At 47.5% G+C, this 18,217-nt stretch overlaps 1 protein-coding gene across 20 annotated transcripts in view; it reads left to right on the top strand.

The window, feature by feature from the left end:
- Nucleotides 1-18,217, top strand: part of LPP (LIM domain containing preferred translocation partner in lipoma) — a 315,569-nt gene that overhangs the window by 6,154 nt on the left and 291,198 nt on the right. For 6 of the 20 annotated variants that reach the window (XM_058844340.1, XM_058844338.1, XM_058844334.1 and 3 more), the window contains exons 2-4: nt 13,888-13,993; nt 14,513-14,562; nt 17,804-17,907. The gene's annotated coding sequence lies outside the window, so the exon portion shown is untranslated. The other 14 variants (XM_058844351.1, XM_058844352.1, XM_058844345.1 and 11 more) reach the window with 6 other exon arrangements.

The following is an 18,217-nucleotide window of genomic DNA, read 5'->3' as shown; positions in this document are numbered from 1 at the left end:
TTTCCTGCTGTACCTGCCTCTTACACGTTATCATCATTATCCTTGAGTGGAGGGCAAAGCTTATACTTATCTTGTGTGAGTATTAAAATACCGAGCTTAGTGTGGAAGCTGGCCTTTGCCTCTGGCATTTGGAGGCTAGAGCAGCTTAATGGTGTTGGAACTGAAATGTGGCGGTGAGGAGGTCCAGAAACGCTCTACAAAGATGGTTAAGATCCAGGTGGTATTTATGTATAAAAACATATTTCAAGAAATAGAACTAACGAGGACTTCATATCATCTGCTTGACGCTTCTTCAGCGACTTGTTTTCCCATGTACAGTGTAACTGACATTTTTCAAGGTAGTTGAAGCTTCTTTTAAAGCTTATTCATCACTTCTGATCCTGCAGGCTATTTCTTTTTTTTTTTGGAGAATGAGAATTATGCCTTCCTTAGCACAGTTTCACTTTGGTGCTTTTTCAGAGAATCCGCTTTTTTTCGAGTTCCTTGGGATGCAGAGCTGAGCTTGGAAAACACAGCATTGCATCTTTGCCATTTAAGGAGGTCTTGGTGAACCTTCTGCATAGTAAGTTTGAAATTCAAGTGTATGAGTAATCCAGCTGAACTATGCAGTTACTTGTGTGCCTGAAGATAAGCGAGTGTTTTAGCACTGTCCTGTACCCAAATCCTAACCTGTTCCCAAGGCAGACAGATGGGGAACAAATGAAGTGCAGAAGGGTTAAAGTTACTGGGGAGATGTCAGGCTTCTTTCCTGCTGTAGCATGCAGTGACCAGAGCCTCATTGAAGTGAAGAGTCAGCCTTATACAGAGTAGGAGATTCTGTTGTGAGTGGTGCAGATATTTTCAGACTTTTAACAGTGGCATTAAGTAAAGGACTATGGGGCAGAAGCGTATTTTGGAGGTTAGGAATGATGCCTTGGACCACTGCATTGCTGCAGGAATGACTGCAGGCATGTAGCATCTCTTTGAGTGTCTCCTGCTACATCCGAGGTTTGGGAATGTGGCCAGAGCAGCAGGTGAATTTACAACAATATAGATGAGAATGTCTTTCCAAGGCACTCCACCCACCCAGGTCCTCGAAGTGTCTGGGTGAAAGGATGGCAGCTTGCAGAGTGCCTTCGTGCCTCCTTCCACGGCTTGGCACGGTGTGTTTTGCTCTGTTGCGTGGGAGAACTGTGAACTTGGGGTGTGTGGAGGCTGGGGAAGTTAGCTGAGAAATTTTTAAGGACTGCATCGTAGCCTGGGAGAAGGAGCTACAAGAGCAGAGCTCGTTGCTTTACTACACACAAGGATCCCTGCAGGGTGTGTTCATTTATAAGTCATGCTGGATGAAGGTAGTTACTCCATGCCCTCATTGCACACACAGCCTATAGGCAGTGTGTTGTGGGCGCTGTTCCTTACAGCTGGGTATCAAATGTCTCTGAGGATGCAGGGCAGGTGGCTTGGTATCACCTCACCTTTGCACTGAGTATTGCTTTTCTGTGATCTGCCCTGAGATAGGATAGAGAGGATTGCTCCAGTGTGTTACAAGGATCATCTGGGCTGCTTGTCCCCACCCAGTCTGGGGTCAGGCCACTCTCTGGGCTCCCATATCCACATCACCCTCTTCCCTGAATGCTGTGGCCCATGCATCCAATCCATATTCATTTGCACACCTGAGGTGGTGTGCTAGGTCTTGGGTTATGCTGTCAAGTGCCAGAAGTCTGAGTGAAAGTGATCTGCTCCAGCTTTTTTGGCTTCATGGCAGCTGTCCGCCTGTGTTGGCTGTTCCCCATCCCTTGAAATGCAGTGAGGCACGAGCAACATGATGGGTTTTTGTGACAACTCTTGATGAATTTCTTGTGTCTCAGGTGATTTGATTCATGCCTCGTTAAGGGTGTGCCCACTTTCATGGGTGGAGCTGGATGTGTAAAGGTAGCTGTGTTATCAGAAAGTCACTGGCTCATCTCATTTAGTTTCAACTCCTTCGGTAGAGGCACCTGCTAGAATGGGAATATATTTTGTGTGTTTTAGTTGTGCAAATTCTACCTGATATAGAGTGAAAGTGATTCCAGATGATCTCCAGAAAGACAAGATCTATCCATCTAATAAAAGTCATGAGTGATTCTGGGTATGGTGTTGGCATGCTCCTGGGCTCCTTTCGTCCTTTGTTTTTGCTTCCATATCCCATAGCCAACATTTTCTTGTGTTGTCTATATCTCTAACTTTGACCAGTAGCGTCTTGGCCTGGCACTTGTTTTGCTGCCTGAAGGAGAGTTGTGAGTCTGGTAAACAGAGTGCATCAAATTCCTGTGAGCCCAAGCACAGAGCACAAGCTGCACCCATGAAGAGACATCTGGGTCTGAGGAGGTCCTGCCCTGGGAGATGAGGAATGGTGAGAGAGGAGCCGACTTGTGAACATACCGACTGATTATGAGCAAAGATCAAAAGGATGTAAAAAGTGTTTGTTAGCAGAATGTCTCTAAGATAAAGACCTGATAAGTATTGAAATGTGTGGAGGAAAGGGAAGCAGTAGCTTCTGACAGAGCAAAGCTGTAGATGTAGGACTTGAAACTTGGTGCAAAGCAATTCTGGGCCATGGGAATGTACAGCTGCTGTGGCTCTGCCACTGCAAGCCATTGCCACTTACGTGCCTTTAACAAACGTGCGTGGTTCAGTCTGGAACCTGCTTGGGCTTTTCCTGCCCTTCCTGGGAAGTTAATCTCCCTCATTGCCTGTTTGTCACTGCAGTTTTTGAGCTGTGCTGTTTCATTCCTCAGCCCTTAGTCACAGGAGGCCTCTGTGTGAGGGAGGGACATCCAAGAGAAACATGAAACTTGTGAAGTCCCTTGCCACAAGGAATTTGGGTGGCTGATCAGCTGCAGCAGGGTGTTTGGGAGCCTGCTGGAGGTCTGTGGGCTGAGAGTGTGATGTGCAGCACTCCAGAGCGTGGGATGGAGCTTGGGGGCAGGTGGTTTTCCCCTGCAAAGGGCAACCCCTGTCTGGGGGCTCCTGGTAGAACTGCACTGGCCCAGCCTGTTAGCAAAAGTCAGTTGTGCATTTGGATGGGGTAAAGTGGAGGAGGGGAGCAGTATGACTCACTGAAGTTATCAGCGACCAGAAGTAGGCTGTAAGCTATAGGGGACACCTCATGTCTCCATCCTAAAACAGTGAAATGTGTCAGGGGAGATAGAGCCGTATGTGCAAATACAGCCTGTGGGTTTGGGTTTTGGTCCAGCATTCACATCCATAAATAGGCCAGCCCCTTCCTCATGCTAGCGTTTGTGTGTGCTTCTCAAACATGAACCAGCTAATCCCAACAGATGTTTGGCAGCCTCCAGAGCCCATAAGGAAGTTAAATATCACTGCACTTTGCTAGAGAGATGCCCAGGATTCCAGTAACACCTGCTAGAAGATCCCATTGGAGCTGTGTGTGTTGGTGGCTGTGTGGGCTCGGCTCAGCAGGGCACCTGCTGTCATTGCCTCAGGCTGCTGTGCCACAGTGTGTGAGGGCTGGGCTTCCATTGACATCAAAGACACAACTTCCTTTAGTTTGTGAGGGAGAATGGGATTTAGCAGTATGTTTATACACTCCCATTTTATTAAAGTCTTGTTGAAATGAGGGAGCTGTGGATTTTGTTTGCTGCCTGCCTTTGTCCATGTGCTGATGTGCTCACCTCTGTGGGGGTCATGTGTGAAGTCATGATGCTCCTGGTTGGCCTGTATCCTTTACTTCCCTCCCTCTATTTTCCCAAATGTCAACATTTAGTTACAAGCTTTAACACCTCTGAGGACAAGAAAGTGGTGATTTATTCTGGAGTTGTCTCTGAACTCTCCAGTTTGTGATTCAAGAAGGACTGAAGATCGTATTAATTTCCCTTGGCCTGTATTTTGTGCTCTGGCTGGGTGGCTGTCCTGATTTTTCCGGCAGAGTTGTAATTATAAGGCTGCTAAGTGAAGTGCCTGGAGCAGCAGTAGTATAGTTCTGGATTACTAATAAATCAAGAACTTTCCTTAGGTGTTTCCCCACTCAGTTCTTCATCAGTCTCCAGGAAATGTGAATGATGGCTCTGAATAGTTGCGTGTGGTTAAAACTACCTGGAGTTTCTTCAGGGCACGAACCCCACCAGTTTTTGCCGTGCAGCACCTCAATGACAAGTTTTGTGTGTCTTCTGTGATGACAGGGGCTGTGGGCTGCTTGTCCTGTGCCTCGTTGCTCTGAACGTGCTGCAGTCACGTCGCTGCACCGAGTGTGTGCATCTGACTCTAGCCCATGCTGCCAGCTGCTGCTGCCCAGCCTTTTTGTCTGCATTAGTTTAATTGAGTGAGGAGCTTGCAGGAGAAGCTATTCGTTCCCCTGGTAACTGTGCTTGACAATCAGAAGTTATTCTGGGGGTGAAGGACTGGTACAGATTTGTTTTCTTTGGTTGGGGATCCATAACCCCTAATAGTTTCTCGCTCACAGGAACCGAGTGGACTTGGTTTGCTGCTAATTAAAAGCCAAAAGGGTATGTAGTCTTTTCCAAAATAATTACCATCCTTGGTGAACAAAACTATGCTGACTTCCTTTTTGTTTCCAAACCCCTTGCTTGTGCTGTGTTACCTTGCACTGGCTCTGACACATGGGAGGGCCCCATCCGGGCCAGCAGCTCCAGTCTGGTGCACAGGGAATCCTTGCTTGAATCCTTTGTCTGCTGTTGGACCAAAGGATAAATATAGGAGAAGCACAGGGCTGTTAAAAATGTTATGAAGCTAATAATTATGCTTGGGATCGAGGATGTGTTTTCTTGGTGGGAAGACATGAAAGGCGATAGAAGTGAGTGTGTATACCCTGTGCGCCAGAGCTTGTTTTCATCTTGGCTTTTTATGGGCTAAAAGCCAGCAAGAAGACGAAAAAGGTTTTGAATGTGTGTGCATGCTCACTACCAGGAACCCCAGTTCCTAGATAGTTTAGTTTCTATCAGTAATTGGTTTCAGGTAAACATTATCTTCAATTCATGTGTTGCGTTGGGCCTGCTCTCCTCTCCTTTCTGTTTGCCAGTCTCTGCTTCTATCAAGTTTTTGTCTCGGTAGGACTGTACCTGCAGCAGGAACAGGTCAGAGGGTCATTTCATTTTTTGTCTGGTTCTGAGTGTCCATGCAAGTGTTTGTGATCCTTCAGTGCAAGCTGGAAGGGTTGACTGATGGCACTGCTGGGTTGAGGGCTGAAAGATTTCCAGTCTGAAATGGCTGGGCTTGCTGGAAGTGGGGCCTGGAGCTCTGCAACTGCTGTTTGCTCTGTGTGTGAAAAGCAGAAGCACCTCTCCAGCCTTCTATTTATCTTCACCATTACCTCATGGTGAGCACCAGCTGGGGTAGGAGGAATGGCTGTCTGGGCAGCAGTCACTGGCTGAACATCCATCCTCTCGAAGGAATGGTACAGGGATGGGCAGGAATCTCTCAGGACTAGGTTCAGAGGTTGGGGCAGGATCAGTTCCATTCATAATGCTCTGGAAATGGATGTGTTTGACCTGCTCTAGAGGCTGGTGGTGGCAGCTGTGCCTACTCATCTGCAATACCCCCTTTTGCTTTCCCACCCTGGGTACAAAACTGAGTTTACTTCGTGCAGGGAGCATTCCCAAAATTGTTGTGCTCTGCTCTGGCATGTGCAGGGAGCAGCGAAAGGGCTGCATTTTCTTAATCTGCCTGTCTGATGAGGCAGTATCTGGCTGTGCCCTTAGCAACGGGTTTTTTAATGCAGATCAAGTCTCCTGTTTTAATTGACTAAGAAAAAAGAACTTGGAGAGGGTATGAACCCATGACCTTGAGATAAATAGTTTCTTATTGAGTTCCTGAGCCCCTAAGCCACCCCCTCTTGTGAGAGTAGCATGGTTTAATCAAAGGTCAGAGGCTTTGTTGCCTTTGAGCACCTCAGAAAAAGAGGGTGACATGAGCGAGTTCTCCCTGGTCCTCCGTGACTGCAGTCATTTTTGGCCTGTCAAGTTCCCTTTGAGCTCACTGTGCTTGTCCTCTATTCCTGGGTGATGGCTCTCTTGACCTTCTGTGGTCTCTGTGAATGCTGATAAAGACCTGGTGATCAGGTCAGCTGTGTTTCTGGGGGTTGTAACTATATATATGGTGGCTTCGGGCAAATGGCTTTTGCAAGGCTGCTGTGAGCCCCTGTGTGCAACATGCAGATTCACAGCCCTGATAGGACATAGCCTTCACTTGCCAGCTCTTCCCACACTGCTCCCACGTGTGTCTCCTGTTTCTAGGCTGAAGGCCAAGTGTGGTATCTCCCACACTGGTGTGTGGTCAGTCTTGGCATGTGCTGACTTGTGCTTGGCCACTGGTGCCTAAGATGTTGCAGTTGCTCACAAAGGTCCACCCCCCCCCCCCCCCCCCCATTTTATTGTGTGTTTCCTTCTTGAGTGGTGACCAGGCATATGTCTGTACCTCTTGTGAGAGGATCAGTATTAGTCTGTCTTTCTGTCTCCTCTGCCTTCTGTTTTCCTGACTGCAGTCACTAATGCTCCTTGATGCCTGTCGTGGAGCTGGTCTTGCTTGCACATTGGATGCTGACTTCCTTGATGCTGTGCCAGTTCAATCTTTGAAAATACTGTCTGGCAAGTCCTGGAGAGATCTTTTCCTCCAAAAGCTTCCACAGTTCCTTTCTGGTTTTCCCCATCACCAAGTAAAAAATAAAAATACTTGGCTTGGTAACAAATGCTGTCTTCAGATGCTGGCGACAAAATTCCTGCTGACAAGCTTGGTATGGTAGGGTAGGAGTAGGTGAGGACAGGTGTGATGGTGGTGTTATGCTGTTAGGTGCTCCTGTGAATCACACAGCGAGACAGAAGAAGGCTGAAGAGACCTTTCCTGGTCTCGAGTAGTTTGTACCTTTGGTGTGATGCTGCGATCACACGCTGTAGTGAATGTTTGAAATGAGTAGATCTGTACTCTTCCAGAATACAGTGCTCAGGTGTAGCAGGTTGGAGGGTATCACGTGGCAAACTCTTGGAAGAGCACAGAAAATTAGTAGCCAAGAAAACTTTGTGGTGAGAAACCATCAGGTACATGGGAAGAAGCGTGATCTCTCCCTGCAAGCACCGGTGAGATGCAGTAAGGTGCTGGAAGATGTGTAATTGCTAACTTTGCCACTTTGCAAAAGCATAAACCTCTTTCTTTTCACTGAGAAACAGGAATGCAGACAAAGTGAACCAAATCAGAGGTTCAGGAGAGCAATTTTATAGTCATTGTTGATGCTCTAGGCAAATAATAAAGGAAATGCAGTGGAAGTCCAGTGTATTTACTTCTCCTGGTTAAGATACAGTGCCATGGAAGGTCTAAATCCTTTTTATCATCTATTTGTAAGGTGAATAAAGATATGACAATACTTGCCCTTACTGTGCTGAAAAGTTATGTGATAAATCACAGTCTCAGTTTACAGACAATTAATTGAACCCATTTGGTGGGAGAATATTCCACAGAATTCTCAGGGAAGTCTGTGTGTGTTGGTTCTCTTCCACAAGGTGGTGAAGGGATATCTGGGCTCTGCCTCCTTCCCTTTGCTTGCGCTCAAGTCCCAGCTAGCTGCGTGGGGACATGTATAGGGCTGGGTGCCAGGCAGCTGTGTGCTGTCCCCACCTTTTTGGGGAGAGCAAGTCCTTCCCTGACATGCAGGGGAAGTGTGTGAACATGTGTCATCCTGCAGGCAGATCAGCAGGTCGCTGTGCTGGATAGATGGGTGCTTGGCAGCTGGGCTGTGGGATAGCATGTACACGGCCCTGCTGAGCTGGGGCATTGGGATTACCTTTCCTTCCCATTGTCAGGCTGCTGTGAGTGCAGGAGACCCTCTCATTCTCCTTTGTCCTCATTATTAGTGTCAGGCTAGGGTTTGCACATCCCAGGGCTGGTGGTGCTGGTGTTCAGGTGTCCTTTGGGGAAGGAGAGGGGCAGCAGCTTTGTCTGCAGTGAAGGTCTCTGTATGATGGTGACAGCAGGTTGTCACCCACAGCAAAGTAAAGGCGGCACATTTGCCACCCCTACGCTGGAGTGGGGACTCCGTGGGAACAGCCTAGTTTCTCCATCACATGGAGGAAAAGCATAAAGCACAGCCTCAAGTGCTGCTACTATTTGTTTCTTTTTTTAAATTCCTTTGGCATAAAGGGCCAAATTAAGTCGGGAGTCTGGCTTCCAGCTGAAGTCAGGGTAGTTTAGGAATTAAACCAGCCTTTTAATGTATTTTCTGCATGTCTCAGTCCCCATCTGTGATGGGAGTAATGGTACTCTCTTGTTCAGAAGGCAGATGCATACACAGGCATCTCTAGCCCTTGTACTTTTCAGATGTAATAGGAGCAGGTATTAGGGCTTGTCAGAATTGCTCCAGAAATTTTTATCTATATTTGGAATAAATGGGTCCTTTCTCAAAATGAAGCTTTCTGAGAGAAACGTCAACTCATTTCTTGTAAGGAAAAATAAACTTGGGTTTTTTCCTATTATTCTATTTGTGACAGTAAAAACATTTGTTAAGCACAGAAGTGTTTTTATGAGGTGCAGTCAGTGGTGAGGCTGGTCCACATGCTGCTGGGTGATTGCCACATGTCCATGTTTATCTGGGCCTCTCTGCCCCATCCAAGCTTTTTCCTTTTTTTCTTGAAGGAATATGCTTCTTTGGCTTGGTATTTTTGAAAACATAATAACAATTAAAAATAATGTTTTCAAAAACACCATGCCTGACCACGTGGGCACAGGAGTGTAGAATCCAGTTGTCTGCCAGCTATTTGTTGCTGTTTTCAAATGATCTGGCCAAAAATGTAAGCCTTGAACAGGAAGACGGTCTGGTTGTGTAGGCTCTAAGTTTTAAAAGTTTCTTTTACAAATGGTTTGAAGTACCATGATAAGAGGGCCTGCCATGCTGCCAAGGGTTTCATTGTGGTGGCACCTGAGCAAGCCTGGGAGATGGTGTTCTCTGCCTTCAAATTGTGGCCATTTAAAACCAAAATGGTTAAAGGAACATTGTGCTTTATTATAAAAGGTTACAATAAACCCCTTAAACTTGGCACAGCAAACATGTGCCACCTCTGCCCTAGGAGATTTCAGCTTAAAGGTGGGCTGCAGGAGACCCTAGGCTGGGCTCCTGCCTTGGGGCACAGCACTGCTCTGCTCCTGGGTGCTGTCAGTGTGCTTTCCTTGGCTGGTCACCTTACAACACAAGAGGTTGCATTAAGCCACTGTTCTGCTGGTGCTGCCTGGGGAGGATGGCCACTCCTTGGGGAGTGAAGGGATGGCATTTTTTTATGTTCTGGGTTGAAAAATGTTATCCATTGTTTGAAACCCAGGATTTGTGGTTCTCTGATACTGCATGATCGATTGTCCTTCTTTGATCAAGAAGCTGGGGTGGATTTGAGTGAGAAAATGAACGTGCCCCCCTCTTGCTCAGGGTGTCTCTGCCCAGGCTCGGTGAAATGCAGACAGCAAACAGTGGGGAAAAAAAGAAAAAATTAAAATAAAACTCGGTGAGGCTGTTTTGAAAATCTTCGCTTCCAGTAAACTGAGGGAGTGTGAGCAGTGTGAGGTCAGTAGTCTGTGCTTGAAAATACAGGATCCAATCCTGGTGTCAGTTACAGACATGTAAATCACAGGCAGCGCTGCTGGCAGCGACAGGAGCTGCTGAAAGGTTGCTCCAGCATGGGACCCGCAGGCTTTCTGGCACAGACATGCTGATTCCTCTCGTTCCTTAGCCACCCATTATTTTTCTAGCTTTCCTTGGGCATTTAAAATAACAGCAGTGCGGAGTGGCTGGTCCTGCTTTTGAGTTGGTTCCTGAGCATCGTGGCCCAGTGGCCCCAGCTCAGCGTGGCTCCTGGCTGCCGGGATGCCATAGGTAGGGCTGTCTGACAGCTTCCTCAGCCCCTATTTAGATCTGTTCTGCTCTGAATGATCTTTTAATGTCCTATAATATGGCAATCTCTGGGGGAGCTGGATGCCATCCTTTCTGTGGAAGTTGGATCCCATCCCTTCTGTGCTGCTGTGATGAAACATTCTCTTTTCCCCTCTGTTCTCCTAACTCATTTTCCCCCTCTTGTTTTAGTCATGTTTAATGAACACCAGGACAAACCTGAAAATCAAGTGGGACAGCAAAGACAAAAATATATGTCCTGGTCCCAAAGCCTGCTGTGCACTGGTGGAGGACCTCAGGGCTCCCTTGGGGCAATGCTTTTAGCACCAGGTTCTGCACCTTGCAGCACGTAGGAGCTGCCAGGGAGTTTGCTCTCTTATGTGAGCTCATTTTCCCCATCCAAGCTGATGGTCTGTACTGTGATCAGCATCAGCTTTCCTCCAGGATGAGGGCTGGACCAGCAGCTCGGAAGTGATAAGCCCCATTCTTGCTAATTTTGACACATGGGGTTGTGGTGGGGTTGGAAGCAGCTCTGTCCTGAGTGCTGTCTAAGAGAGGTGTGTGCTTCCTTGCAGACTGAAACCATTCACAGAAACACTGCTTTTCACCAGCACAGGATCTGACACCCCAAAAGGCAGCAGCCAGGCTGTTTGTTTTGGGGACTCCTTGAGCAGGTGCCGTGCTGGCAGCTGAGCAGAGGAAACACATCCCCAGCTTTTGTTGTTTCGTGTGATCCTTTTATTAGATAACTTCAGCAGTGTACTGTTGAATTGAGCAGTTTAATTTTAATCCATGAAACCTGAGAAGCACAGATGGAAACACAGAAAACTGTTAGGGCCAGATCCTGCATGTGTCCCAGCATAGAAAGATGGGTACCTGTCTGTGTATGGCTGTGCTCAGGTGTAAAGCTACCAATGCATATAAGCTGAATTTTAAGTCAGAGTTGGACTCCAGATTGCGGTTTGTGTGAAAAGGGTCTAATTTTTCCAATGTGTGAGAATGTGGAGACCTCAGACAGCTCCCACAGTGCTGGCAGTGGTCAGAGTGCCTGAGGGTCAGGGCCCTGGCAGTGGAGGAGATAACGTGAGATTTCTGAGTTTGGGAACTTTGGCCAGCAAATAACACATATATTGGCACAGAGTGGGGAAGACATAAAAAGACATATGTCAGAACAGGGCAGGCTTTTAAGTGGTTTTCATTTAAAATGAAAAGGTCAGATTGAATGAGGTTGGCATCTGGGGAACTGTTCGTGCACCTGCCAATCAAAGAGGGGGGGACCCATGTCAGTTCATGCTGATGGGTGACTGGCTGAGAGATTGTCTGTGTTTAAAAATTGGTGACTGGAACAGTTAAAATGACAATTTTCCTTGTGGCTGTCAGGTTGAGCCATCTGCTTCATGAAGGAATGGAACAAAGGATCCCAGCATGAGGTCGCTTTATCCTACTTCAACTGGTGCTTGCACTTGGGCTTCAACAAGTACAGCTACGCTGATTTAAAAAAAGAATACTAGTAATAAATAGACTCTAAATATTGGTAACACTTTCAAGTGTAAAGGAGATTAAAAGTGAATGCAGCTTTTGAATAGTTAGAAAAACAGATGCCATTCGAACCAGTTCTGGGAGAAGTGTAATTAGCTGAAGTCATTTTCACAGGTAAGATTTTGCATTTAAAGGGGCTGTGGTTTCTGGTTACTTCCATTACTATGTGGTCACTGTGGAGTTACATTAGGGATGCCTGTTTGTCTGAAAGTGTTTGCTGCTGCTCTTTGAAACTTGGAATTCTTGCAGAGGTTTTTCCACTGTCTGTTCCTGAAAAATCTGAACAATCTAAGAAAACTCAAGCTATAACACAGGCCTGATGCCTAAATTCAGGCTTTGTAAACTACTGGTTTTAGATTTATATCTGCAAACAGAAAAAGTTGCTTTCTGTACTTGTGTGTTAAGTTCATGTTTATTTTTTTCTTGAGAAACATCAATTCTTACTGTCAGTAATACATCATCAATATTGTCAGCCAGTGAGTGAATGAACTGCTTCTGATAATTTTGTCTTTAATGGAGTATTTTGATAGAGTGGCTGCAGTGGATATTGCTGTGACAGTCAGGCTGTCCCTGTGTGTTCACCTGTGGATGTGCTGCCAGGAGGGAGTGTCAGGAGTGCCTGCCTGGGCATTGGTGAGGTGCTGGGCCCCCCTTGTTGCTGACAGGGTGGTTTCACAGCAAGTTTTCAGCTGGATGCCTCAATGAGGGAATGTGATGTCCTGCTCACCTTGCTTCAGGAGCCCCATTCACAGCTGACAGGGACAGCAGTGGGAAGCAAAGCAAGGAAGATGCAGTTCAACTGGCCAAATCCTATCACTGATCTTGTAAACATTTTGTGAGTTAAACCTGGTGAGGGACAATCCTGAGGCAAGATTTTTGTAAACACAGGTTGGGTCCCAAGAAGTATTGTCTTACCTGGAGCTCCTGGAGGTGCTGTTTTGAGTTGAACTGAAATAGTGTTGGAATCAGAGGGGAGTGTTGTTTTCTGCCTTTGCAGATAAGACTGAAGGGCATTTTGCCAGGAGCCTGTGGGAAGGACCTAAATTGTATGTAACTCTACATTATTTTAAAATGAAAAGTAAACATGCACAACCATAATATTTGCTTGTACTTGTCTCCTCGTTGATGGATGGAGAGAAATTGCTCTTTGGCTGAGTTCATCAGCAATAAACCTCTGCAGTTACTCATCTTCATCCCTGCAGTGAGTGGGAGAGGCCATTGCAATTTCCAGTTGGTTTTGTCCTCATAACAGCTGAGGGGAGCTCTGGGGGTCCTGGGGACTTTGGGGACCACTTCCCTGTGGGGGATCAGGGCTGGGTGCCAACACAGGGACCGTGGGACTGAGCTGGGTCAGAATGAAGCTCAGTGTGCTCTGGTTGTGTTGGCACAATGGATATGTGCCACTGCTTGGGAGAGGAAAATCTCTGTCACTCTCCTGACTGTCGTAGCCTCAGACATTGCATGGGGGACAAGGAGCAGGAAGGCATCTCAGGGATGGGAAGAGTGGACTTGGACCATGAGCCACCAACACATTTTACTATTTGTTTGTGGTATTTTTGTGGGCTCACATGCACCATCATGAACAGCACAGGTACAACAAACAAGTCTGAACTGAGCTTTTCCACAGTGACAGCAGCAAATAGCAGAAGCTTTCTCTGCTGACCTGTGATGACAAGCCAGTGCTTGTCATGGGCAGAGATAGGGCTTTAGAGTGACCAGGATGTGGCTAGAACAGGATGCTGGCCAGGGGCTGATGGGGACAGGAAGGAACGTGTGCTTCAGATGCTGCTGGTCTCCGTGGGATGCACCCTGACATGTGTCCTGGTGTGTCCCATGGCATGTACAAAATGGTGGCCATGTGGCCTGGTGGTCACACTGCTCTAACTTCATCATCTGCAGAAGGGGAAAACACAACACTGAGCAAGTCTCATCAAGAAAAGGTGGTGTCTGCTTCTCAGCTTCAGGAAAGGGTGAGATAGTCCACACTGGGAATTGTACAGAGCTCCAGAGAGAAAAGGCTGTGCTGAGGGGGAGGGCTGGTGGTGTAGCTCTGCTTACAGTAATCGTAACCCCATGAGCTTTAAAATGCTTTAAATGCTGCCTTCTAGCTCCCTCACTGTGCCAAGGCCAGAGATGAGTGATGGTTCACCCTTTTCTCTTATTTTATGCCTCATGTGGCATGTCCTTATCCCTCTCCCTTCTGAATGGCATTAAGAGCAGTAAAAGAGTGGTGACTCAAGGAGGTGAGTTGTTGGCCAGATTCTGGCAGCTGATATTTCTAGTCATTGCTGGTCACTGGCCCAGTTCAGGATGGTGGGTCTTGCTTTTGGAGGTGCTGAAACAAGTCCAGGAGTGTGGACACTTCTGCTTAAGAAAGCTGTGGAGGAAAATGCTGCATTTCCCAGAAATTGTGTGGGTTAAACTGCTGGCGTTGGAGACAAGCTGTTGGGAAGCCCATCCAGTGTGCATCACTCAAGTCTCTCTCTTTTCAGGTCTGGGAAAGAAACCCGAAGTCGTGAGTCTGGTGGAGCCCTGAGTGTTTCCAAACGCCCTGCTCTGAGTTCATCCCACCAGTCAGTCTGTGCAGCGTGAGAACTGGTACGTAAACACAATTCACAGGCACAAGGGACAAGAGGGATGTCAGGCTTTTCTGACAGTGGCACCTTGTTCATGGCTCTCAAAGTTTGGAGGGAGAGTGGGATCACTGGAAGATACAAGACAAGCTGATGGTTCCCTTGTGGTGCTTACAGCCAGAGGCTTTGGTGGGGAAGGGCGCAGCAGTGAGAGCTGTGAGTGTCCAGGAGTCATCCCAGGCTATGGTGCTGAGGCTTTAGACACGCTCTGTGGAGCGATGTGTGGTGTCACAGCACGCACGGAGAGGCGACGTGGGGGTAATGACAAATGCATACACACACACACAGACACAGGCTGTGCAAGTGTAGGCACATGGAAACAAAGATGGCAATGCATATATAGTATATACTATACAGTGGCATATGAGAGCTTGGGGGTGTATATACCAAATGTCTGTATATACTATATATGGTGATTAAAGAATGCATATGCATTCATGTTCTCTTTTTTTTTTCTTCCTGTCTCTTCTGTCTTTCTGTGGAGCTGTTGCAAAACTACCAGATTCAACCTCCTGGGGAGCCTTTCTGGCCAAGGTTTTACAAGCCAGCACCTGCTTTGCCTGCCTGACTTCTTTCTATATTTATTCCTCTGCACCCGGTTTTTTGCCTTTGCCTGTGGAACTGTCACAAACATTTGTGCTGACTTTTGACTGCACAGGACTTCAGCTTGCAAGTCCTAAATCTGCCTTTGTGCATGGCGGAGGAGCAGGCGTTTGTGTGCGTGGTTGTGCATGTGTATGTCTGAGCATCCCTGGTCCTTCTGTCTGCATTATGTGGCCTATGTCCCTGTGATTCTGTAGCAGTCCCTCTGTTCTCTGCCCCTTCAAGATGTTTCTATGAATCAAATATACTCGGTCATCCTGCTTATGTAATTTTTCATTTAAATTAGCCACCCCTGACCCAGTGACTGCTTTATAGCAATCTGTACTGCTGTGCAGGAGGCTTGAGTTGGATTTTATTCCCCAACTCCCAAGGTTTCACTTCCCAACCGTGGTACTGTGGCAAGGAGGAGGATTTGTGTTGCCATGTAGCAGGGAGATCCTGGTTAGGTTGTAGTTGGACACAGACATGTCTGTCCCTCTGGTTTCTCTCGTCTGTGTTGTTTGGGGTAGAAGGTGTTCTGAAGCACAGGTGCTGAACACAGGTGCTGAGGTGCCTCTGTTCAAAGTGAGCACAATTGCAAGGGAGAGGGTATAAAGCCATTTCAGCTGGGAAGAGGGGAGATCCTAGTGCTGTCCTGGGGAAAGCCAAGCTGAAGGAATAGCCATTTTGTGGGTCTCCCATCAGCAGGTGCAGCCTGGAAGAGACATGTGCTCATTCCTGATTCGATGGGCACAACTTGCACACACTGAAAAGCAGCCCTGGGCTGCCTGCCAGGAGCTGGGAAATGGCTTGTCCTCATCTGCTTAGGCCCCTGTACTCCCACCCCTTCTTAACAGCTCTCTTTGCTGCTGAAATGGGAGTCCCTGTAAGGTCACAAAAGCGTTAGTCTCAGGTTTCAACCCCAAGAGCCATAAAAGTACCCTGGCTGATCCCTGTTCAAAGGCAAAGGCAGTGTGAGCAACTCTCGCTCCCCTGGTTTTGTGTCCCTATCCCCACCAATGTGTGCCACTGCAGCCTGCATTCCTCTCCCATTCTGTAAGCCCTCTGCCGCTCGTGCTGGTACAGCTAATATTTCCCTGCTGGCAGGGCAGGCAAGGTGGTGGCATTTAACTCTTATGGAGAACTCTGATCTGATCATCTCTGGTGGGGCACCAGAGCTGGAAGGGCTGGTGTGTGCCTGTGATGGGGTTTTTGCTCTTCCAGGTGTTCCCCTTCTGTGCTTTCGTTCCTATCCTTGACTTAGACAATTCTCTGCTTCAGTCCACTGTTTGTCCTTGTGAAAAGCAATACCTTGGGAATTGTTTTCTGCAAAGGGCTGGAAAACTAGAGTCAGAGTTGGTAGAACCTGCACCAAGCTGACACTTTTTACACTGGTTTTAAGAATATCTCCTGTTTCTGACCATGGAGAATTCTCTGGATGACCCTGCTGCTGGCTGGGACACACAGCTCCTGTGGGAGGTTTTAGTGGGCTTTTGGAAAGATAATTAATCAGCTGCCCATGGAGATCTAGTCCCAGCCTGCAATGCACTGAGGTTGGCCTGGTGTGCCACTTAGTGCCACTTGGGCTGTTGGCTCTTTAAAGCTGCCTTTATGACCACCAGTGTAATGAATGCATGCTGGTGCTGCCTGGCAAGGTTGATTTTTTTGCAGTGGTAGTAATGGATCACTGAGTTAAATGTGGGTGTATTCTAAAAGGCAGAGAACTTTGTTACCTTTTAAAGCAATGGTTTAAATGTTTTCTGTCACCTGTGGGTCCTAAACTCTTGCTGCCACAGGCCCTAACCACTGTTCAGTTCCAGGAGGTCATTGCAGAGCCTCTGTCACTGCAGGATTTTGGCTTCTCCTGAAGCCTGTGCTTCAGTACCAGTGAAAGCCAGATGTGCTGTAATGTCGCTTTTTTACAGTTTGTTTTGGCCATACATGGGCAGAGTCAGCTCTGGAATTCCTTCCCTATAAATTCAATAGCATCTTGTGGGTGGTGCTGGGGAATCACTCTGGTCTGGTTGGATCGCCTTGCCTCAGCAGCCTGTTTGCCTTAAAAATGTCCTGCTGTGCACATTCCTGAGAGGCTGCCTGCCCCTGGAGCGATGGCTGCAGCTACCAGGAGGCTGGTGTCCCATGCTGGCAGGCAGAGTCAGCTCCTGCTGCCTGCAGGTCAGCCTTTGCTGCTGAGGACTGATGCTTGTGGCAGTGCTGGCATGGGGATGTTGCTCTGGTGTGCATGCAGGCTCTGCAGGGATAGTTATGCCCTCTAAGAAAACTGCCTCTTAAACCTGGTTTCTGGGTTTGAACATTGACACTCAAGTCCCTTGAGTCCCCACAGGGGTGGGGAGGCTGGGTGCTCCCCAGTTCCCACCTGACATGGGATACAGTGCTGTGTGTCCAAGCAGGGATTGGTGGGTGCTGCCATCCTGGGCCCCCTTGTACCTGCAGGCGTCTCTTGTCTTGTCCTTCAGTTTGTGCCTTTTTGCAGAGCTGTCTTTTGTTTTTGTGTTTGTTGTTTTTTTTTTTCCATAACTCAGGTTCAAATACATGCTCTTTATAAAGCACTAGCTCAATGAGCCAGGTCAGGGGAGATTTCCCTGTGCCAGGTGAGCAGCCAGTGTGGGATGTGCTGTGACTGATGGTTGAGCCTGCCTTTTCTGGGCCAAGCTGGTGTTGCTATAACCACAGCCTGAATCTGCCTATTTGCCTTTAGAGAAGCCAAAAAGTAGTTTTAGGAGGTTTTTGCAGGTGAGTTGAGGGGATGAGAGAGAGGTTTGTTGCAGGGGTTGAGCAGCAGCAACTCTTGGAGGTGCTCCCATTGAATCTTCCTGTGCATCCCTAGTAGGGGACAGAGATGCAGTGTCACCCATCATGCCAGAAGCCTCCAAAGCACAGTTGAAGGTGATTGTGTGGCCCCATGTCCAGGCTGTGTGTAGGTCAGCAAAGGCAATGTGCCCAGCTCATGCTTCAGAGGGGCAAGTCATCCCTGTGCCAAAGCCAGGGAGAGAGGGTGATTTTTTTTTTTTTTTGACATCCTTTGGAGTTTTGATCTCCATATTTGGAAATGTTTACCCTTTGCTCTGATCTATTGCAAGGGAGGGGAGGTGACTCAGGGTCTGGTGGAAGCAGGATTTGAATTCCTGTAGTAAGGTTTTTTTTTTTACCCCCCCCTTTCTTGTTTTGGAAGCTTGTTGTGGTCAGTTTTCAGTTCTCTCTTGCTCCTGGACCTTGTTCCAAATTTGATGTGCTCGAGAGGGAAGCATGTTAGCAAAGGAGCTTGCCTGAATGCTGGTAAGTGCATCATTGCTGTTATAGCAAGCAACTTGGGATTTTTTTGTTGTTTTGTTTAGTCAGATGGATTGCATCAAAGCGTGTGCATTGCTGGTGGAGGCAGGCATGTGGATCAACAGCAAGGGACCCAATGAAACCTTCTGTAGCAGGGAAAGTTGGCTTAGTGGATTGGTCTCAAAGGCAAAATGTTTCTTCAGGAGTAGTTATAAAGATAATTTAAGCCAGCTCTCCTTCAGTCACGCTTTTCCTTTTAGTTTCACTAGTTAGTGCAGCAAGGCAGCAGAGCACTGTGGAGTTAAAGGAGGATATA

This window comes from Poecile atricapillus, chromosome 8 (assembly GCF_030490865.1).
Source record: "Poecile atricapillus isolate bPoeAtr1 chromosome 8, bPoeAtr1.hap1, whole genome shotgun sequence".
Lineage (NCBI taxonomy): Eukaryota > Metazoa > Chordata > Aves > Passeriformes > Paridae > Poecile > Poecile atricapillus.
The sequence above is the reverse complement of the archived record's forward strand: the minus strand, read 5'-3'. Positions and strand labels throughout refer to the sequence as shown.